This window comes from Hylaeus volcanicus, chromosome 7 (genome assembly GCF_026283585.1).
Source record: "Hylaeus volcanicus isolate JK05 chromosome 7, UHH_iyHylVolc1.0_haploid, whole genome shotgun sequence".
Taxonomy (NCBI): Eukaryota; Metazoa; Arthropoda; class Insecta; order Hymenoptera; family Colletidae; genus Hylaeus; species Hylaeus volcanicus.
Window position 1 is genome coordinate 3,365,685 of NC_071982.1, and position 23,923 is coordinate 3,389,607.

A 23,923-nucleotide genomic window follows, 5' to 3' on the forward strand; every position below is an offset into this window, starting at 1 on the left:
AATGTGTCCTGCAACGAATTTCGCTGGTTCATTTCCGGGGCTTGATTAGGAAACTCATCGATTCGTTCGTAGGGGACGCCGTCGCGGTTTTCGTTTTGCTGTTCCGCTGTGTCCACGTTCGGGACCGATGGTAGGCGCGAAATGTGCGTGATGGATCTGTCGCCGGCGTAGTTACGTGGTTCCCATTTCCTTTTTCTCTTTTCGCGGTGACTGTGACGCACGTAGGATAATTTTAACGTTGACGTTGCCTCGCTTTGGGATTTTTCTCATTTGGGATCGGGTGCTGGAGATTTTTTCGAAGACTTGCTGAAAGCTGCGAGGAATTTGAGGCGTGGAAGTTTCAGATTTTTCGTTAGAATACTGTCAATAATTTGTAATTTGATGGATCACCCTCTGCGGTACAAGTTGGAACGGTGTATGCTGTTCGCGGAATATCAGTGGTATGAGTCGATGCAAGAGTTTATTCGGGACGAAAGGTTTGCTTGTTGGGAAAACATTCGTGGAAATAAGTTCTCTCTACGTTTACACACCATTTAAATATTCGAATTCATATTAAGTAGTCGGCCAAAGTTTGGAATGTTCTTCGTGTTCATAAAGCTTGACTCGCACTACGTTTTTTTTTTTTTTTTTAAAGGTATAAATTCGTTATGCCAGTACGTTGTGTGTATCATATTTCAACTTTATCTGCCCAGGACGAATTCGACAAGATGATTTAATGCGTGGTATCAGATATCGGAATGTTTTTAATTTATAACGGATCATTGATCGAGTCGTACTACTTGCTTTTCGTGGAGCCATCTAAACATTTCAAGCATTCTCCCTATAAATATCGCACTTGAAATCTATGCGACTATTACGAATGCAAAACGATAGCTTACACCGCCTGAATATCGAAAATCTGAAATTCGTGGTGGATCAAACGTTGACTCTTACTACTTGCCACCCGTACCTTTCCATATTCCAGCGTATCGGGCGCTTACTGAAAATGCTGGCGTTCGAACCAAGCGAAATCCATTGTCAACGCAGCTTTCTGTGCCAAAATTTCCGCGCGATGTAACTGGATTCTCGAGGAACACGCGTCGAAGCGACGTTTTGGGATCGATCGAGGCTTTCGGCGGCTCGTTTTCGGTTCCATGTTTTTTCGTTCCACCCTGCCGCGACCAGGGCGTAATTACGTCGCGTGATTAGGGTTTATTACACGCAGCTAGGGGGCAAGAGTATTCCGAGCAGTCCCGGTTTCGTCAGTCCATTACACTTTCAACACTGACACACTTCCTTGACCGTATTTTTTCGAGCTCCGACAGCCTCGACCGTCCCTTCCTCTCCCTCCACGTCCCCCTTCTTCTTGATAGCATAATGGCTTCTTGTGATCGCCAGACGCTCTGTAATGTCCACTGCCTCGCGAAAAGGCTTTCGTTTGTCGAATTATTTCGATGCCTGGCACGCGGCGACCGAGGCCAGCCCGTGTCGCACGCGAGAACGCGATTCTAGATCAACGGACTCGGTTTTCTTCTGCGTGTTCCTGCTTTGATGAATTGAAACGAGTATCGATTGCTTCGTTCGTCGGCCTCCTGGTAATTAGAGATATACATTAATCCTCCCCGAGAGCTAGATCGATCGAGATTTGATTAATACATCGGCTTTAGGGACGAACAAAGAGAATTTTTGAGACTTCGAGGATTTTTACCGAGGGGAAGAAATTTTTAATCTAATTGTTTGCTACTTCATGCTACTTTTCATATCTCTATGTATATAGAACATTACCCTATTCGAAGTTTTATTGTCGTGAGGTGGATTACGCTGGTTTTAATTGCAGCAATTAAATTAGAGTTTCTAGGAATTACGTGAAAAGTGCTATCGTTAATTCTACGGACTTGAAAAAAAAATGCTGAGTTGCTTAGAAATGGTTTTTAAGGAATGAATGCAAATTTCTTCAAAAACGGAGAGGTCCTCCTTTAATGGACCATGCCGAACTGTGTTGAGTGCTTTTAAAAAAAATATTTCTCGTCACAAAGGGATGTTTGTTGCTGTCTAGTTGGGTGGTTTTTACGTGTTTGCTTTCAGTCGAATGCTAGTGTATCTGGAAGTAATGTTTTTTATTCACGAAGTTTATTGAATTAAAATAGGCTGATTAATGGATGTTCGAATTGTCAGTAATCGTGATAATTGTATTTATTGTGACTTTTCGACCTTTATTTAAGGTTCTTACTTCCTCTTCAGAGAAAATGTAAAAATGTGCCCTTTATTTAAATTCATCTGATTTATCTATACTACATATATAACTATATAAATATAAGTATCGCATTTCACATATCATTATTAATTCGAGAACCATTATGCTCCTTCCAATCAAAATCATCGACATATAAAATTAATAACATTCGTCGCGTAATTCTCTCAAACGGGATATTCATATATTCTTTTTCAGATACGAATACGTGAAACTCGTCTTTGAAGTTTTAACAACTACTAAACTCTCTGAAATATCATATCTGAAAATATTATCACCGTTCTCATTTCTGTGTTAACTTAAAATTGCCGGAATGACAGCATTATTCATTTGTGGCCAGGATATCTACCGTTTTCGTCGAATTTCCCGATTCTGAATTATTGGGATTCCCTGATAAATTTAGATGAAAAAAATTCCAGGTCGAACGGAACCCTGAACTGCCCTCGCGAAGTTTCTTTAAAGGTTCGAGTTTCAGATGATCCACGGAGAACTGGCCGCGTTATTGATCTCGTCGCGGCGAACACGAATCGCTGGCTCGCAGCTGCGATGGAAGAATGTTTCTGGATGCAATTAATTATTAAGCCTTCGGCGTCGAGCACCAAACTGACGTTGAGTTTCTAGTTAAAATTCGAGACAGTTTGTCTTCGTAACGAATTTATTTCCATCCGTCTAGCATCGATTAGAGAGTTCTTAATAAAAAATATTAATTACTAAATTATACCTTCTCAAGAATTTTACTGAAATGAAATGGGGTTGATCATTAAGATTTACGGAAGTTTCTTTTGCAATTAGAACATTTCAACTGTATAAATATTTACATAAGACAGAAAGAAAGTGGTCCTATTAATCTTGGTTTCCTTAATGAATACCTCTATAATGTACAATGTACGTTAAATGTGTAGCACAGTTATGTCGAGAGATTATGGAACAAATCTAGTCCGAATAGTTCTTGAATAAATAATCACGGTCGATTTTTAAGTCTTTCATAGGATTCGTTACTCAACAATTCTGATCTGTAAAAGTAAGTCAATCTTGCTCATTATCACTCAATTATTACTTCGTATTATCGATGTGTCATACTTTTTAATGCATTCCTTTCGATATATTGCCTGTACCACAGTAAATATCACAGTTAATTTAAGTAAAATTTTATCTCATTTTCTAGCAAAATTATTTAACAGACACGAATCGGTTACGAGGGCTTGTGCATGAAACCAAATCGTCCCCGTTTCTCAGTAAATAATTACTAATAGCCAATTAGAGTAATTAAAAATGAATGACGATAATGACTGACTAATGGTACGCTGCAATAATTATCGCCGTCCAACAATAATTCGCAATGTTTAAATATATAACTAAATTAATTGCTCTAGAACGACGCAATGCTTATTCATTCAACGAGCAATGAATTATTAGCTTGACGATATACTAGCTTCATCGAGTGAATTATAGTGCGCCCATTAATACTTGGCGTCTCCAAAGTTACAAGCCAAATTTAACAGAGTATAATTAATTCTGTCATGTATAATATAAAATTTTATTTAAAGAAAATGATAGTTACTTATAGAAATTGGTGGATGATATTTACATTATTAATATATTCACTATAAAGGGTACTTGTACTCGATGGTACACAACGGTGGGAACTTTGAATTATTTTCCCAGAGTACCACAGACAGTACACGTCGAGGAACGCTTCAAATGTTCAACGAAATAACGAGAATTCCGAAGCAAAACGGCTTTCAGGTCCCTCCTATTAGTAGGACGGCATTACAGAACCAAAAATGAAGTGCAATTCCCTCTACGATCAGACATTGGTCAAGTCCACAAAAGAAACCTCTCACCAATAATGTCGATTTACCAATTGTTTAATAAGAAGATCCTGGCCCTATGAATTTATCATCCGTATATCGAACGCAACTGGTCAATGCCAGTTTCGGAGCAGGAATTGCCCCGGGTCGACCAAGGGGGTAGAAAGGAATTTAACAGCGAGATTATGTAACCAGATCAAATGCTACGGATCCCAACGGAGCCACCGAAGCTCAGACCTGCCGCGTACCATGGGCATACAAGCGCGAAACAGTGGCTTTGTCGCGTGTACACCTTGGCCACCGGCAACGGGATCCATCCTTTCACGGTTAATTGGAAAACCCGGTCCTTTGACGGGCAGGGGAAACCCTAGAGTCGGAAAAGAAAGCTGTCACTGCGACGGGTCAGTGATGCTGATTGCGTCCCCGAAGCTGTGAAAGGAACGCGTGCGGACGTTCCCGCTACCGATTAACGAGAAATCATTGACCTGGTAACGGACGACAATGAGAACTCTAAACGCGACCACGAGAAAGCAATAGCTGGGGACGATAGGAACGTGATCATGCCAGATGCGAGGGCATTATCGGCGACCGCAACAGAGGAACGATTCCAGCGACGATTTCGACGATAAATTGTACTTTGGCATAGGCTTGTGCCTGGTGACCTTGACCAACGGGAGATACACTTTTGATGATGAATTGAGCTTTTGAAAGATCCTTTGTGTTTACAGCGATGTCAACGCTTCAAGAAGGCTATACAGTGGGTATAGAAAGTATTCGTACACCGATCAATTTTCAAAAAAACTATGTAAAATTGTAACTTATTAACTTATTTTTTATAATCAATGACATTCTACATATTTCTCGAAAATTTCTGGAATAGATACAGTACGAAAAGATTAGTTATTTTGTATAAGTGAGAAATCAACAAGAAAAAAACGATAAATCAATAGAAATACAGAAGCAATAAGTATTCGTACAAGTGTTAAATTTTTAAAACTTGATTTAAAAAAAGAAACGAAATTTACCTTAATTTATAAATAATTAATACTTCGTGGGATTTCCTTTTTATTTTATAATTATTGCAACTCTTCTAGGTATTAAATTAACTATCAGAAATGTCGATGTTATTCGGTGTGGGATCTTCTTTCATTCCTTTATTAGAGCATTTTTTAAGTCTTTTTTACTGAAAATTTAGTGTTTTCTAATTCCCACGAAGTAATAAACTGATGTGCTTACGTTACAAATGCTACTGTAAACTGTTCGTCATAAGAACCGTGCGAATACTTATTGCTTCTATATTTCTACCGATTTTTCGTATTTTCTTGTTAATTTCGAAAATTATATAAACTAGTAATTGTTGTTTCAACTATATTCTAGAGATTTCTGAGAATATGTAGAATATCATTGATTACAAAAAAAAAAATGAGTTAATAAACTACAATTTCACATAAAAGTATTTTGGGAAATTGATCGATACACGAATACATTCCACACCCACTGTATAGTTGTTTTCTAAAAAGTCATTCATCAGGTTTTGACTGTCGTCATCTAATTGTAAAATGTAAAATAAAAATTGTAACGATTGAATCAGTGATCATGATCAGTCCACTGACTGCACCTATTAAGTAAAAACAACCCCAACGAAAATGAGAATAGAAATCGGCGAACGTATCGAGAGAACCAGGGTACGGTAAATTACGCTCTCGGCTCTTATCCGATAAGACGACGGATAAGTACACGGTCAGCTGGCACGCGGCGTGGGCGGAAAACGAAACAGAGACGAAAGACGTGGGAAGGGAGAAAGGACGAATACAAATAATCCTATGGGTTGCATCGATCGCCAATTTAAATGATAATTTCACGAAGAGAGCGACCGTGTTTCTAACGCCCGTCTGTGCTCGATTTCGATGATAATGTTCCCTTGGAAAGGCAGCCTCTTTCCAGTTTCCCGGTTTCGAACTAAATCGAGAATGCTCTACGAGATGTGAAATCGAACGAAAAAGCGCGTGCTCGGCTCCGCCGGAATCGATTAGTATGGAGAGCCTCGTTGCGGTGTTCAGAGAATTGTCTTCGATTTCTTTTACGCGAGTTAGGTGAACGTGGAAGGCGGCGTGTGCCCTTAATTCGAACAGATTCAATTGACCAACGGAAATCTTAATCATTATATCGGCTCTTTGATCTTACTATCAACGTAGTATCTTATTATCAACTTAAATTGGTTTAGTATACACGCGTGGGGACATCAGTGCATTTAGAAGACGACCAAACGTAATTGTCCGTTTCGACACTGCCAGTTTAATTATTCGCAGTTTGATACTATGACACGTGAGGGCTCATCGAAAGGTGAGGCTGATTAGCCTAACCATCAGGCGTCCGTAGGCTGACAGAGTCGCGAATTTCCTGAAAGACAAATTCCAACAGAAAGGTGTGCCCGTGTCAAAGTGTACGTAGGTCCCACCGCAAGAGATACGTCAGGCTACTAAACCAGCTGCCCCTCTGGTCAACTTTCCAACCACTCCTCTCTTGGGACGTCATTGGCATTCGCGGCTCTGCCTCAAAGGGAAACGACCTTGAAGCTTCTAAAGAGGGAACGTAGCCGATGCAGGCCACTGACAGATTTCAGGCACCTTTTAAACGTTCCAGAAACATTTTCAGAAATTTCAAACAAACCAGGTGAAATAATTGACCAGTCGGGCTTGGAGAAGTGTCACTTTCCAAAGGATATTCGTCCTCCGAGTAAAGTATCAAAAATTCCAACGAGTATCCCGTCGAATCCTCATTAACGAAACGTCATAAAATTTCAGACGCCATTTGCCCTAACTCGCGCGGTTTTTCTCGGCATCGAGCGTAACGAGGATTCGGGATTAAGCCATCGTTTGCGCCTATCCAGGCCAGAAGCGTCCCCAAAAAACGCCGCACGATAAGGACGGCGCGAATATGCCGTGAAACACACGAGCAACGAGTTTCATTCATCGAACGGCTGGCCGGTCGCCGGCGATTCCCTTTAACGACTCGCGTGGATTTCCTATTTTTCGCCATTTTCAACGTCTGCCGTGGGCGTGCGGCATCGCTGAGATAACTGGGAACAGTGGACCGCTGATTGTCCTGCTGAACCGCCAGTTTATGCGGGAATTGCTGATCGATTACAGGCGATTTCAATGCCGCGACAGTGGTACCCTGAATTGAAACGAAACGAGAGCCACGTGAATCGAGCTACAGGCTGATTCATCTAGCATGGTCGCTAATCATCCTGCTATCAGAGAAAAGAAAAATCATTTACCAAACATTCGTTCACTAAGGAGCCCTTAAAGGGATCGATGATAAAACAGAATAGGTTATTCTTCAACGAAGACTGGATTTTCTTTTCCGAGGGGCAATTGGTGCAATCGCTTCTCGGAAAATTCGTTAGAAAGTCCTTCCATTCTGCTTACCGTGGCTTAAAAGCTCGGCTTTAAGTAACCCGGCAACGTTCTCAACAAAACGACGACCTCTCAGAGCGGCGAAAAGCTCGGTCGCGAAAACATGCGCGAAGTGCACGTAAATAGCACGATCTCTGGCCTCTCCGGTGCACGTTAAAACCGCGGTCTCCCCGTCTCGAATTTCCTAATTACGCCATTAGACGATTCTTTGTTCCGTCTACGTGGCCGGCTGACTGTGTCATTAAGCCACGGTTTTCTTGACGGCCACTAACGTCTTACGATAATATCGGTTAGCCAGGCATTAACCGCTTAAGAGAGCTCCCGTTAGCCTTCTCCCAAACGAGCTCCTTACAAAACGCTTAATTGATTCGAAGTTCGGCCAGCAGAACTTTCACGTCAAACTGCTCCGACGTATAAATTAATACACTCTTAAAGTTGTTGCTTAGCAAAAAGAAATTTATGTTGCTAACTCATAAATCTTGTCACGAAGCTAACATTCGGATCTATAATATACATATTTCCAATCGCAACACGTCGTTTCGCGGACGGCAAGAGTGGGGGTGACCTTGAGTGGCCACTTAATCTGGCCTCGACTTCAATGAAAGAACTCACATGTTGGATAAAACACTTTGAAGCCTAAGTAGAGTCAGTACTTGCAACAAAACTAACATCCAAATCTGTGACAGGCATATTTGTAATCGAAACACGTCGTTGCTCGGACGGTAAGAGTGGGGGTGACCTTGAGTGGCCATTCAATCTAGCCTCGACTTCAATGGAAGAACTCACATGTTGGATAAAACACTTTGAAACCTAAATAGAGCCCGCACTTGTCACAAAACTAACATTCAGATCTCTGATATACATATTTATAATCGAAACACGTCGTTGCGCAGACGGCAAGAATGGACGGTGACCTTGAGTGGCCACTTAATCTGTTCTCGAGTTCGATTAAAGAGCCCACGCCACAGTAAAATGCGATTTGATGGCGCTGTCGCATAAAACGAGTAAAAATAAGCAACAAATACGGATTCTCGTTGCACTTCGCAACCTGAATATAAATCCAAATGCTCCCCGTCGTTGGCCCGAACTCTGGAAGGTTTCCGATATTTTCGCTGACAGTCACGCGGCTGTCAATACATCGAGGAAACCCTTTTCGTTTCCATCACGGCGAAGAAAATATTCAAAAGGATCCGTATCTATGGACGACGTCAGGCAACAACGCTGCATCGGGGCGATATCGTCGATACGCCTGTCATACCGCTGACAGCGGTGCACGCTGTCGCGAAGAATCCCAAATCGGTGAATTACTCGGCCATTGTTGGAATCGCGTGGCTCCCGGAAAAATCGTGGCGGTGGACGACCGATAAAATTCCTGGCGAAGCTTTTTACCGCGTCGACGTGGACTATGCGAAGGGGACAGTTATTAAAGGGAGGTAACTAGCTGTCCTAGTAACTTTGTCGCTGGACGTGATGGGGTTTTAATGTCGGGCCAGCTTCTAACTAACTAATTAATTCCCTCTCCGGTTAGTTCCCAGCGATTTATCCGCGTTCGGAGCCGTGATTCCTGACGTCGTCTTTCATGGGACTTTTAATACCCTTCGATACTCCAGCTTTATCGCGCACCGCGTTACCGCAGGGAAGCATTATCAGCGCTGACAAGGAACATCCACGGTTACTCGACTTTGATGAAACTTTTCGTACACCTCGAGTTGTCGAAAATATTTGACTTAGCGAACTAAGTCTTCCCTTGACGAACTGAATCTCCTCCGAGTTACAGATGGCACCATTGCAGACTCCTGTCGCTTCCTTTGTTCAACGATAGTTTATTCCAAATTTCTCTGCACGCGTCCCGTTGATACGACAGGCGCTACCATCAGCCAGTAAAATGAAGATGGAATACAGATGAAAATTGATCGACAACGGCGAAAAGTGTAAATCTATACAGGGGCGTTTCACGGATATTTTAATGGCGTGACGATGCGACGTTGCCGATCGATGTCTTAAGCGCGGAGTGGAATTATTGAAAATCGATGTAACAGCTTCGCGTTACAGCCTCTGGTTGTTAACAATTCCGAGCGTTCCGCCGCGTCACGTATTCGTTACGTGCATGGGAAACCGAACTGACACCGAAACGCTGCGGAGAGGTATACGGCAGTGGGCGATGCCTCGGCGAAAGTGGCTCCCGATAAAAATCGTTCGCGCTCCGTGCGGTTATTAATCGAAGGAACGTCAACGTTCCCTCCGCGGAACCGTGAAAAATCACCTTCCACGACGGAAAATCACGACGATGAACATTTTACGACGACCGTCGTAAAACTCGATCGTTCCAGCAGGGACTCGCTCTAAACGTCGAACGGAATCCGTTTGCGCTCTTTATATCGCATTGTTTCTGCGGTTGGACGGCATTTAATTACGGTTGATAGTTATAGCTGTACCATTAGGTTGAGGGGATAAACGTATGTTTTTAGACGTCAGAGTGTGCTTCGTTCTTCAACAGATAGAGATGAACGATGTTTTTATTCGAATGGATAACGAATACAAATAACGCAGAGCAATTTGTGACGTTTGTTTGTCAGGAAATGTTTTTATCTATTCAACATTGTTGTTATGAGGTTACATTGAACATTCTCTCTGCGTTTTTCACAGTTGCTTTTTATACTTTTTGTTCCTTCCTGAATCGGGAAATATCGGAATACATTCTGTCAATTTGTTTTATATTGTTTTTTATATTTGGGATGCATTCGCAGTTTAACGTCCTTGTTGTTCTAGTCTCCTGTCCTCTGTTGGTCTGATTTTCGAACTTTTTTATAGCCTTGTCAACAACACATTATTTATCGCCATCGATTCATTGTTGATTTATATTGTACGCCAGATGACACTTTCAGTCGTTTACGATGTAATTGCAAGCATGATATTGGAAAAAAAAATGAAACGCTTCGTTTGGGATTCGAATCCTGACTCAATCGAGTGGAAAGTGAGCGCATTACGTGAAGGACCATCGAGACTACGTTAATGTGTGGCACTTTTCATTTATGTAAATCACACGAATTTATCTCTGCTATGAATATACAGTGTTAGTTAACAATGTAACGAGCTTAAATTAAATAATGCATATCAAAGATCGTACTTTAAAGCATTCGGAGAATTTCGCAAAGAATGCAGTAAATTCGACGAGCGTTTAAGGTGGCATGAGTTTAACGTTCCCCTTGAATCTGGCAAGAGGATTCTTCATTGTTCACCGTGTATATTATAATGTTTAAACGATTCTCGTCCGAGACATTGAAGAATGTAGTCTCTCGTTGGCTCGAACTTTCGCGTTAACATCGCGTTGAAATGAGAAATACGGGGTAATTCGGAATATTTAATGCACCAGAAAGATTAAAGTGATTACGTGCTTCCTGGAATGCTAGATGGTATCCTACATTGTGCACATTGCGCAGCAGGGTGTGCACTCTCCTTCGTTAACGCGTTCATTAAACCCGATTAACAACGAACTCGGTGCAGTGAGCTGAAGCATGGACTATTCCCGAAGACGATGACTCTATTTCCAAGAAAAGCATCGATCGATAATTTCTTCTTTAAAAATTCAGAACCACAATGGACTTTTGAACCTAAAATAATAAGAAAGAACAGCGAACAGTGATAAATTTAGCTCTAGTCCAAACTGCATCCCCGATTTATGAATTTAACGAATATAAATAAAAGTCCTGAACTTCCATAGCTCTATTCCTTTCTATCTCTATTTGAAGGATAATTGCCAGCGTTGTGGCACGAATTTCAATCCATGAAAAGGAATACTGGCCTAATGTTCTTCGATGCTCTATTCGTACGCAATGGGCCAATGTTCCTCGCGGAATAGCCTAGGCAGAACGTACATAAAATATTTCAAACCTTCTTTCACTCACGCCTGCCCCTCAGCCAGCTGAAACGGTAGACAGAGAGATTGCATCGAGCATACCATCAGTGAGCATCGACCACCACCTACAGCAAACCCTAGAACACCGATTTCCAGGTGCTTCGCGTTCGAACGGCGAACAGGATCGACCTAGTTGGTCTTGTAGTAGACCGAAACAGCATCGAAGTGGGGTCGTTTTGCAACACCCGCTACAATCGTCTCCTCGGCAAACATACCGTAGTAGCCCTGCTACCGAGGCGCCGTGCACCTGCTGGAAGGTACACCTCTGGGATCCCACGGTGTCAAATATTTAGGGCAATCTGAAGAGTCCCGCAAACCCCGGCCGTCTATATTCGAAACTAATCTACCAAAGTCGTAGTCTGTTATAGTTTCCCAGGGAGAATTTCGGATTAAGGGCTCGAAGAAGCAGAGTCAAACACGAGATCGGTAAAGCGACACGGATACAGAAACGACAAAGGAAGATTGTTCAACGAAGACACCGAGAGACGGAGGGTGTGACGATAACGACAAAGGTAAACGTCGAGACTGCTTCGCTTTCCATTAAATCACGAGCGCCGGAGATACTGCTGGGTTGGACGAGCACGCGACCGTCCGTATAATGGTGTGCATCCACACGGACGGGGTCGCAACGTGTCTGCAGTTGACTGCATTCTATGCAGTTTCCGTGCTGCATTAATGTCCACGCGCAAAGGGAAACGCAGCGAATGAAAGTACGACAGAGTGGCTTACGATGGCTAATTGGCTAGCAGTCGACGCTAATATTTGATATCTCGGAGTCATTGTCGGGGTATATACCTCAACTTCATGGAAATCCTTGTAATTTATTTCGAAAAGCTCCTCCAATTTGTATCCCAAAGGGAAAGATTAATACAGTAAACAGTTATTAGAGGTTGCAGAAATACATACAAAAAGTTTTACAAAGAAACTATACATTTGTTCGTTTACTTTAGACCATCATGGAGAAGAATACACTACGTATTTCTCGTTCCCAGGTTAAAAAACACTTTCTTGGATATAAAGAAGAAGTTAAAGTGATATTGCGATATTGTTAAAGCATTGACCGGACCAGTGCTGTGGTGCATTGTGTAGAATGTCTGTCTACCGCGCGGAGGTCCCGGGTTCGAATCCTGACCCATGGTGAATAGCGTGTCCGACGTTTTTTCTCGTAGATCTTTATTATTATTGTTGAAAATGGTAATGCAATTTGTCCACAAAAATTAAAAAAAAAAAAAAAATGGTTGCACCGGTTTGGAAATATGGCGATCAGTGTTAAACCCTCTAGAAAGACCATTATGAGTGATTTGTTTAATGGTTAAAGGACAACTGTGATGATATATATCGTGGTTGGGGATTTGAGCAATGTTTGTAGACATCAAAGATAACTCGAATGAGGGACCGTACTCAACATATACTCACTTATGAAAGTTGTGGAAAAGTCAATATAAAGAGGAGAAAAAAGAACCGTGTTAGAAACAGTATTAACGATAATTCATGGTTAACTCAAAACTTGAAGTTATAGTTTCCCCACGCCTCAACGCACGTACACACGAATGGATTACAAAATTCCTCAGACATCGACGGCGACGCCTTTGAAACGCCTTGATTCGATTTCATTCGATTTTAATAAAAGTTTGTTAAGTCGCCATTTAATATCAACCTACGTTTTCATATCCCTCGTCGCCGCAGTGCCGTCTGGAGTTACAGGCTGCGATTTCCGCGCCGTTTTTCCACGCCGCCGGGAATGATTTGCACGTTCCAGGCACGGACGCGTTAGCGCGCAAATTGGAAAGCGACAAACGGCCCACCGATATGCATAAATCACCGCTGGATTCAATAAGCGAACTCATTGTTTCGCCGACATTTCGGCTGTTTTGGTTTGTTTCCTGCTGCGCGACCCCGATCGTGGAATATAACTTTCAACACCTGGTGTCACGCTAGAACTTTAGATTAAAAAAAAACAAAAACGTCCCAATCTACCGTGACATTTTACTCATTCTCCCCAATCGCATCTTCCTTTTTCGAAACGCGTTCCCAACGAACTCGTGTCGCTTGGATAGTATCGTTAAAATCGCGACTATAGTTCGGCCATGAAAACGTGGAAAATCGGGGCGACTGTCGCAGCCATTTCCCCAGAGAATATGTGATTCCTAACAGTGTCAGCCAGGGTTAGTCTGTCCTCCAGAAAAGAGGATTGTTTCAGCCGGCAGAAGAAAGAGCTGCGCTTCCTTCGCGGCGACTTTCAGCCTTTTAATAACTTATTACTGCCAGCCCCCGCGTCGCAAAATACTCGGCGACGGTGCTTACACTTCCCGCGACCATTTCCGGCCCGGAGGATCATAAAAATCGTGAGTCAGGTACAATCTCTGGCTAAGTCGTATATTCGCGGCTGACTCCATTCGTCGTTCCGGCGACAATCCGCCGGGGAAACAGGCGAAAGGCAGGGGAAGCATAATACGAATTCCCATTGTAAATCCGCCCCAAGATCCCCAGGAAGACGTGCACGGGGACTGCGGCGAAGGCGAAAGACAGATCGAAAGACCTGCTTCACCCCTTTCCTCGTCGTCTATCGAGAATGGAGTCGGGAATAATAAAGAAGATGAAAAAAAATGCCGGGCGAAGATGGAGGCGGGCGAAAAAACGAAAGAGAGAAAGGAAAACGGCGGAATCACAGATTTAATAAAGGCCGCTTGAAAGCGCGCTAAGCGAAAACCGATTTCATTATAATGTACCCCCACCAGAGCGATCTATTCCTCACGGATGCTGACTGCCGCGAGATTTCACCCCTCTTTCCAAACCCCACCCTGCTCCGGCTTCACCGACGCCCACTTCCTTTTTTCCGCCATCGGATCCTTGGCCTCTCTTTAATTTCGCGGCTCCGAGGGGGCGGGGGTAAATCGCGGTCGTAACCCGTACGGTCACTGACTAGAGGGTCGATTGTCCGGCGAAACGCCCCTCCGAAACCTACCCCTTCTCTACGGCGCATCCGTCGATAATTAAGAAAGTTTCTTCGAGAACCTGATTTTCCAACGGGTTCGCAGCGATAGGGGTTACTCGTAAATATACAAGGAGCAGCAAGAATGGCAGCGCAACCCAGCGGAGGTCATTCTAAGAGCAAAAATCAGTCGAAAGCGTGGAGCGAGTTTCTCTCGAGCGAAGCTCCGCTTTAGAGAATAAGCGAACCGAGCATCGGTTGGGGCAGCACGCGCGCCCAACTGACTTTCAAGATTTCTTACTCGAAAACCACGCTTCCTACCGGAAAAGTTATTTCCACAGTTTCGATGTATTTTTAAACGAAGAATCGAAATCTGTTTTGACTATTTTATTTTGAAATTGACTTTTTGGTTTTTTAGTGATCTTAGGGTGCATATTCTTTCAGGAATGCACGTTACAAAACATTGGGTATGAATGTGAATGTCAGATCTGAATGTAGTACTGTTTCGTTTGCAATGATCTAAATTATGTCACGAGTCCGTTCCCGATGAAAATAAGGATCACGCTGATGCGCCTGTTTTGGATAGCTAGGTCGCGTACAACGCACGAAAATGTTACGCGAGAATTGTAATTCCCCCTGCTGTCTCCGGACGGAGCTGTTTGGACGTACATTTTGCATATTCATGCGACGACCTGTAGAAATTGTACCGGTCGTGCGGGAAATTCTGTAATAGACAGAGCTGTTGGCCAGACGGATCTATCCAATCGGTGACGTTGCAACGATTCAATTTCGCTTCTACCGCGCGACACCTTGACAGTTTTCTTATGTTTCCGTTCGCGACGTGCGATTTACACGTGTTTCGTGTTCCGCTATTTCAGTACGTCTCGTGAAATGTGAACCGTGCGAGAAAAATTCGTGGAGGTGAACGGTATAGATCCTACATCATCATTTAAATTGCGTGAAATTTAGTTTATAAAATTGTTCCACAAATGAAACGATAAATATCTGATTATTGAGTTTGAGATGAATATTTCGGGACAATATTCTGGCTGTTCAACGTAAACATGTTTAAATTACGTCCGTGTATCTGTGTACAAATTTGTCTTCGCGACTCTCACCATCATCGTTATGCAAATATTCTTTCTCCCCGCCGTACGGTGGTTAAACGTCGTAAAAGTCAGCGGAAAGCGTTATATCGATCTAAGGCAAATATTGAAATTGCTCTCCTTGCGCTTACATGCATAATTCAGCACGACAAATTACAGTACGTCGAATTTCCGATATCGCACTGTAATGTAATAAGATTTAGGAAACGATCGATGTTAGATTATAATACTGGCTACACATCGCATTCAGACATCCCTGGTAACGTTCCGATATTAAGGTTTCAAGGAAACGGCAACCTGGCGCCTGCGTAAAATATTACTAACCTTAAAATCGTTGCATTGTTAGATCGTGGACACACGAGGTGCATCGTCGTTTAAACTATGGAGATAAGGTAACATTGATTCCTGAGTGTAACTATAAGTAGGATTAATCCCCAGGATTAAACAGGGAGACATTGCTACCTGAGGACATCAGTACCTGGTCAGCACTAGACAGTACACGGTCTGTATAAAAAGAAATCGAACTTTTACTATTAAAAGAAAAAAGTACAAGTAAAGTTTTTACACACACGTTTATCTACTCAAAATAATCTCCCTCTGCGTCAATACAGCGTGTAGACCGTGTAATTAACATTTCGAAGGACCTTTGCAGCTCCTGTTTTGGTAGTCCGTTTAGTACGGCGGTTACAGCAGCCTGAATCTCCGAGATGTTGCTACAATGTATCCCTTTCATTGGAATTTTCAATTTTGCGAAAAGAAAATAATCGCAGGGAGACAAATCAGGCGAGTAGGGTGAATGATCGAAGGTAACAATGCCAATTCCAATGAAAGAGACACTTTATAGCAACATTTCGGAGATTCAGACCGCTGTAACCGCCGTACTAAACGGGGTACCAAAACAGGAGCTGCAAAGGTTCTTCGAAATGTTAATTACGCGGTCTGCACGCTGTATTGACGCAGAGGGAGATTATTTTGAGTAAATAAACGTGTGTGTAAAAACTTTACTTGTACTTTTTTCGGTTAAAAGTTCGGTTTCCTTTTAGACAGACCGTGTATACAGGGTACACCCGTTGGATCATGCCACCATCTTTTAGTTATTTCCGGTAGTGTGATTAAAAAATATTTTAGACAAAAGTTTACCGACTCCCCCGCTTCCCATCCATCAAACCACTCTTCCACCAAGTCAGCTACTGCACAACAGCCTCCTCTTCCCTAATCCTTACAATCCGAGTGCCTGCGCCAATAACACTGCGCAATTGCCTCTAACAGGGCCCCTCCACATGAAAAATTCATCTCTCGCAGACACCCTGGTACAATAGGGTCAAACTCTCGAGGACCTGTAATCGCTCTCGCATTCAGTTTCCACGCGTGGCACCGGCTGGGTAAGCGAGCATGTTTTCCTGAATTCCGTCGAGCGACTCGTTGAAAAATGCGGTCCGGAGTGCACTTGTGCCCCGTCAGGGTCGCGGAACGCGAGTCCCCGGTTGGAAACCGAGCAAAGTGGGAGCCCGGTACCCGGCAATGACGCGATCCGTCTCGAGACGTCAAAGTTCCTACCTGCTAATTACGACGTCCTCCTCCCCCCGCACGCCTAGAAGCCAGGCCGCCAGTACTAATGCGACGGAGTGGCTCTCCGGGGCATCCGTCAAATCCCATTTGCCCGCTACGAGAGCAATGTTTTGTCGGCTATCGTGGCCTGGTCGTTCAGCTCGCGGCGTAACGAGAGTCGTTTAAGCCTGGAGGCAGGCGACGCGGTCAATAATAAGCGGCTCGCCGGCCGTAAAATTAGTTTCTGATTGGGTTAGCCTCGGCTGGTCTAGCGACAACCGTGCCTGCCGTGTTTTTCGTCGGATCTCCGGCTGGTTTTGTGCTCGCGAGTCCGAGTCGTCTACGCCTGACACGCGGGACAGGATTAATTGAAAGGGATGTCCTCGTTTCCGGCCGACTGAAACCCGAACTCCGACGGGGATGCTGAATGCTGGTCGGCCTTGCACGGTCTGTCAGCTGTGGGAGTTGGTGTTCCGACTGCTTTAGAGTATCTTGGATGGAAATTGTTTCGTCGGGACTTGTTTTTACTGCATTTCTTGCACCCGGTGATGCAGTTTACGATTAGACTGCGAATGTTTGACCAAGTTCATATTTTGTTGTTCCACAAAATATATGATATCCTCGTCGCTAACGACCTTGCAGTCGATGCAACGTAAAGTCTCTATTCGAAAAACATAAGTTTATATTTTTACCGATTCAGATAAAAAATCGAGCATAACATATGACATTATTGATATTTTTAACCGACTTCGAAAAGGAGGAGGTTACTCGACATGTATATATATTTTTGCATTTATGCACATTCTCATGCACATTCCCATTTTTTCACTTGTAATGCTTATAAATTCATAAACACCCGGAAGTTTATTTATTACATTTATAGTAGCCTGAAGTAGGTTCACTTGCTTTTCTTCAAACTATCCAATTCGTGATCGATCCCATCGAATGGTTCTCTGTACATGTTCGTCACATGTACACGAGTCCTCGGTGTAAACAAATCTCTATCTCTTTGTGTCTGCGAATCCACCCCCAGCACGAAAGAAGAAGGAATTTAATCTGGCGCTCCAAGCTACAGGACTGTCTATGTCGATGCAAATGCAATATTAAACCACTTAGACGACGAAGTTTGCGACAATTCCGTTAGACGTAAACAAGCATTCTGCTTATTGTATCAAGCACTATTGGAAAGCGGAATACCCGATCGAGGGAAGCGCTGTTTTGATTGTAGGTTTATTCTATTATCGAACTTGGTAGTTTCCTAACATATTCTAGTATTTGGATGTACCAAGTTGAAGAGAGTCGATGAAAAATAATCGAAACTTTGACGACTACCGAATGGTTTATTCACTTCCGGTGTGATTCTTTTCGATGTTCCCATCTGAAGGTATTTCGAGAAGAAATTTAATTTCCATCGTAAAGAACAATTTATTCGTTACCTCTGGTTATTTCAAATGGTAGAATATAATTGGCAGCCATGGTTCGTTAAAGATCCCTATGAAAAATCTCATTTATTCATGCTTGAGAAGCTAAGGTTACAAATGTCAGATTTCTAGTTTTATTTTTCCAATGTTTCTGGGTTTCATGGGAACAAATATCCCTAGGAGCATGTCGACAAATGTCTGAGCAACTATAACTTACAAAATGGTTCTCCACATTCTGTTTAATGCTGATTGCCTCGTTTGCAGTTGCAAAGTATCCTGCAAAAATATCTAAAAAAATTTGCATAAAGGTTCTAGGGAACTTTTCACCATCGGGTTTCAGATTCTCTGGCGGAGGAAGCGGAAGATGCAAGCCGAGGTCTTGTAATTAACCAAGAAACGAATTTATCAAGCTCAACGACGTTTCCCGCGATTTCGACGCCATGTTTATATAATAACTTCATTTCGTTAAAAGTTTCCCTAAGAAGCTTCGAGAAACGAGCTCCGCGTATTTAGATGTATCTTTACACGGATCTTTTTAGCGGCGGTGGCGAGTATTAAAGCGAATTACCTGCCCCTATCGGCCATTATAAAATATTGCGATTCCGCGATAGATAATAATAAGAGAATGGGGGAAGAGGTTAGGTGCCCGCAACACCGTGTACCAGGAACGCTCTAACGGAACGTTTATCTTCGTTTTAATCTTCCGATCTCCGCGTTACATTGGCTCGCGAGCTTTTGCGTATTAAGTATCTCGGTTATAATTTTATTTTCACACTGCCGCCGTTATCTCTGCAATTTTTATATACATTCTCGCCTAACAGCCACGAGTTACTTAATCGATGCTTTTAAGAATATTTTACATTTTTCGGTTTATTTACTCTCTTCTGCATATTCCCCTTTGATACGATACAGTCTCAGCTAGAACGTGACGTAAAATCGTTACGGCTTCCGGAAACAAAGAAAATTTTCAAGCAGAATTATGAAACGAAGATACATGGCGTCTACGATACCGATTCTTCAGGAGGTTGGGGGACCAAAACCAAAATAAAAATTACACTCGCATTAACTGTACCCGAAATTTTATTCGTCGTTCTCGATTCGGTTGTATAAACCCAGCGGGAATTCGCGTTTGCCCCGGGGGCCTTTTTCGATTTTGTTCTGAAAACCCACTTTCTGTGTACAATTTACAGTCGCGTAGCGCTATTAGCTTCGTCGCGGTTTCTGTCCGAATAAATTACCCCCGCCTACCCCCCCCCTGCCCACCACGCCCGCGCCGCCACGCGCCACCCCCGGAATTACACGAAATCCTAAAACGTTCGAGGGGATTGGAAAGCTCGCGTTTTACAAGCTGACGACTACGCTCGACCCAGTTCCGGCGCGCGTATATTTCCGAGTGTCTCGTTCCTGGAAAAACTGGCTACCAACGTAAAAATCGCGAACTCATGCGAAATCTCCCCCCGCGCCGTGTCGAAAGCAATTCTCGAGATTTTAGGACTTCTTCCCGCGCTCGCGGAGTTCGTTTAGCACGGGCACAGCCTTCTAAGCGCGGAAGTTATTAAAGCTTTCGTAAAAATAATTACATCCGAACAAATTTTTCTCCCTCACCCCTCCCCGTGTCTCTGTCTCCTTTCCACGTCCACCATCACCGCTACAAAAGAAAGCGGAAGTTCGGACACGGAAAGAGGCTGAAAATTGTTTCTTCGCGAAGTTTTAATGGGGAATAATTGCACCACGGCTCCCAGAAACCCGGGCGCGGGTATTTCCATTCCGAAAATCTTAATCGGTTTAAAAAGTTTGATTCCCGTTTCGCTCTTTTTTCTCTGAGCTTCCCCGAGAGGCCTTTAGTGTCGCGGTAAATTAAAATTGACTTCATTTTTGTCTCGCAACTTTGACCTCTTACGTTGGGGGTAAATGCGATATATTTAAAAGTTCTGAATTTCCTTAAACGTTTACAAACAGTATCAAACGATATAGTGGGAGCATTCTATGATCTATAACTAAAAAAAAGTTCTGACGAACATGGGTCTGTAGACCTATTATTCCTGAATTACGGGAGCTTAAAGTTACCTGCGCTATTTCGCGAGGTTCACCCATACGAGTTGGCCGTTCAAGGTCACCCAACAGCAGAATACCATCCCCACTATTAATAGACCAACGCACCTCTCAGATCGTTTCTAAAATACCGAATTTCCTATTATCAAAGTTCCGAAAAACATACCAAGGATTTATTTTTGTCCGAATCGCTTTTCTCTGGCCCAAACGTGAACTGTGCCCAGCAATTTTTTTACACGCCGTTTGAATTGCATCCCACAAATATCGCAACACTCAAATATCGAAACAAGCTTTTCGTTTCGGCGTTCCTCTCCACTTCTTGCCGTTGAAAACTGATCCGATACGGCCGAATAGACTGCTGCAAAGCAACACTGCAGGCGGATACTGTTATCGCAAACGGCGCGGCGTGCAGCGAACACGACCCCTTTTGTTCGCGCGATTCCGCGTGGAACTGCTTTGGAACAATGACATCTCAAAGGGCCATACTGCCGGACAATTTGTGAACTGTAATATCGCAAATGACGATGCGCGCGGGTTGAAAGACTCGGTCCGTTATCTCGGTTCCATCGTTCGCTGGGAGTCAGCGTACCACGTGAAAGAGGGAATTGTCGCGCAAACGGAGAAAAATGCACGAGCGACGCGACTCCCCGCGAGAAATGTTCTCACCCGAGATAAATATTATTTCGCGTACTTGCACGTGTCGTCGGAGATCGTCGTCGACTTTTTCGTTGTTCTAGAAATGTTCTCGCCAAGATCGCATTAAACCGAAAGTAAACCCGAGTAAACCTCGGACGCAGTCGCGTAAGGGGTTGGAACCCTTCGACCCTTCCGTTTCGTTGCACCTCGTGGGGTTACAGGGCAAGGGTATATTCAGGAGTTTTTTTTATAGAACTACTATACGCGAGATCGAAATAAATTTTATTTCCTTGCATAGAGGAAATAATACGCTTTCAGAGAATATTTATTATATTTGCATTAAATGCGAGAAATCGGAATGGTGTTGCTCTTGTTCGCGGCGTGTACAATGTTCGATAATATGCAGAGTACGTATTCATGATTTTTTTTTACACAATACTATGCACTCGATCAAAATGAATTTTATTTTTATAAATGATGCATATAATAGGCCTTCGAAAAATATTTCTGGACTTTGTAAATTTTCGCGTTTCCGTATAAAATTCACAGGGCATGCTTTCAAAGACACGTGCTTTCAGAAAATCCAATAAAATATAGTTTTTATTAAAATTCCGAGTTGAAATTTCGTCATTCGATCATGATTGTGCTGGATGGAAGTATCTCCGAGTTGAAAATCTATATTCCACGGATCCAGCGAACCGACGCGAGCCAAATCGATCCCACCTCATCCCTTCCACCCGATCGACAGAATGCATATAACGCAACCCCGGGTCGAATTAATTACGCGCGACATTATCGCGTTTCCAGGCTCGAGGTGTAGACAGTTCGCGCGGAAGCCTCGACGAGGGGATTCCACCCTCCGTGTCGGCGACCCCAACCCCTTCGCGCACCCGCTACATATTTGATTTATCCGGAAAGTTGTCGTCCCCGTGGGAGGACTGGTTCGCTCGAATTGGCTGAAAAGTAAGCGCCAACCTGACGGCAGTCATTGTTTTCCGCGTCCTGTCGCCTCAGCCCAGTTGTTTGCACGACTCGTTTGTACCTCGTTAACGACGATCAAACGTCTACACCCCCACCCTCGTCGCTCTTTTGATTTAATAGTAGGGCGGAGGTCCTCGGTCGGTTTGTTTCTGTTTTGTTAGTTTATTTCGTTGGTTCAGCTGCGCTGCATTGTAGCCGTTGCTCGGGGAAACCTGGGGAGACGTTTGTGGGGCGACAAGGTGGCGAGTGTGGTAGGGGAAGCCATGAACTTTGAACGGCGAATATAACTGACTGCGACTAGAGTTCCTTCGATTCGGGAATATGTAAATAATATGCGAGATGTATTTTTAGCTGTATTTTATAGCAAAGAAATAGTACGTTTAATGTTATCATCGTGAGGATATATTAAATTTTTGTATTGGTTCCGGGTATGTTTATACATCCGAAGAAACTAGGGCTGAATAAGTATTACGAGCTTCTCGTAATCGTTAAAGGTAAATTGATTTCGTTTAAGCTTCTAGAGATACTCAATCGGTTTACATCTGTTTCTGTCGTTTATTTTGCTGGTTCAGTTGCGCAATATCGGTTGCGAAAATAAAGGAGGGGTACATGCTAAGGAAGGGAGAGACCACACGTGAGTAACATTGGACAGCCAGTCCATTTTCCATCTACTCGCAAGTAATTAACGAACCTTTGAATTATATTTGTAATACTTTAGAAATACGTCGCACGTTATTATCATGAAAAATTCCGAAAAAGATTCCCGAGTCTTCTAAAGCAACTCCGCCTTAATAGATATTGCTCTTCGTTCCTCGGTGGAAAATTGAAATAATTTAAGAATGCCTTCCGGATGCAAATACCTTCTGACAATTTCACCCAATCCCGAGGCTGAATGTAACGCGACAAATTGCAACGAGTTTTCCCGAGGTATATTCCTGGATCGATGGAAAATTTATCGCCCGTCGTGAAACATTTCTTAATGACGTAAACCGGTTATGCAACGAGCACCTGCGGAATGTCAATTTAATCGGAAAAGCATGCTGGAAATTATGCGGGATCGAGGGGCATTCTAAAATTATTCAAATCGTGCGGGATCCTTCAACCGTCCCGCCGCATGCCGCGGAATATTAATAATGGAATAAGTGAAATTTAATACGTAATTCTGCCACATAAACACATCTGAATTTCATGAATTCGCGATTCGATTGCTGCATAATTCATGGGACTTTGTCGGAAGAAAGTAAAAATTCTTTTTTTTTCTTTTATTTTGTCAGTCGTCTTAACTGCGACGTCATATCCCATGAATTACGCTCTCTCGTGTCCGATTTATGCAAATGTTCAATTGTGTCCGCCATTCGTTACGAGAACTCCGACCGTCGCGAACGTTGTCACTTGTTTGAAAATCTGACAGGGAATGATAACAAAAACTACTAGACGCGGAGCTCTGCGGCATTCTATTTGCATAAAATAAAATTGTTATGCCCCGACTTGAGAGTTGAGATTTAAATTGTTTAAGACATCGTAAACTTGTTTAGTCTGTAAATTGAATTTCCACCCGTTAAAGTCTATATACATTGTTTGTCGTCGAAAATTGAATTTAACAAGTTTAAGATGGTGGCGCGAATAGTCGTCGCGGATATAGTATTGGAAAACGCCGCTACGAAAAGAATAAGTCATAATCGATGACACCGACTTACGATGAACAAATTGAATTTATGTCAAAACGAGATTGCGAACTGAAAGACGAGAAAACACGCGATCGACATTAAATTCCATTCGACCCATTGCTTCAAATACGACCGTGTAAATTAAATTTGTGTAATTGACTTGCTGATATCGATGGATGGCATTTGGATTAACCCCTCAACGAT

The 23,923-nt window shown here is 43.0% G+C and overlaps 1 protein-coding gene across 2 annotated transcripts in view; it reads left to right on the forward strand.

Annotated features, from left to right (window-relative positions):
- Nucleotides 1–23,923, forward strand: part of LOC128879462 (protein artichoke-like) — a 193,803-nt gene that overhangs the window by 88,181 nt on the left and 81,699 nt on the right. The window lies entirely within an intron of this gene.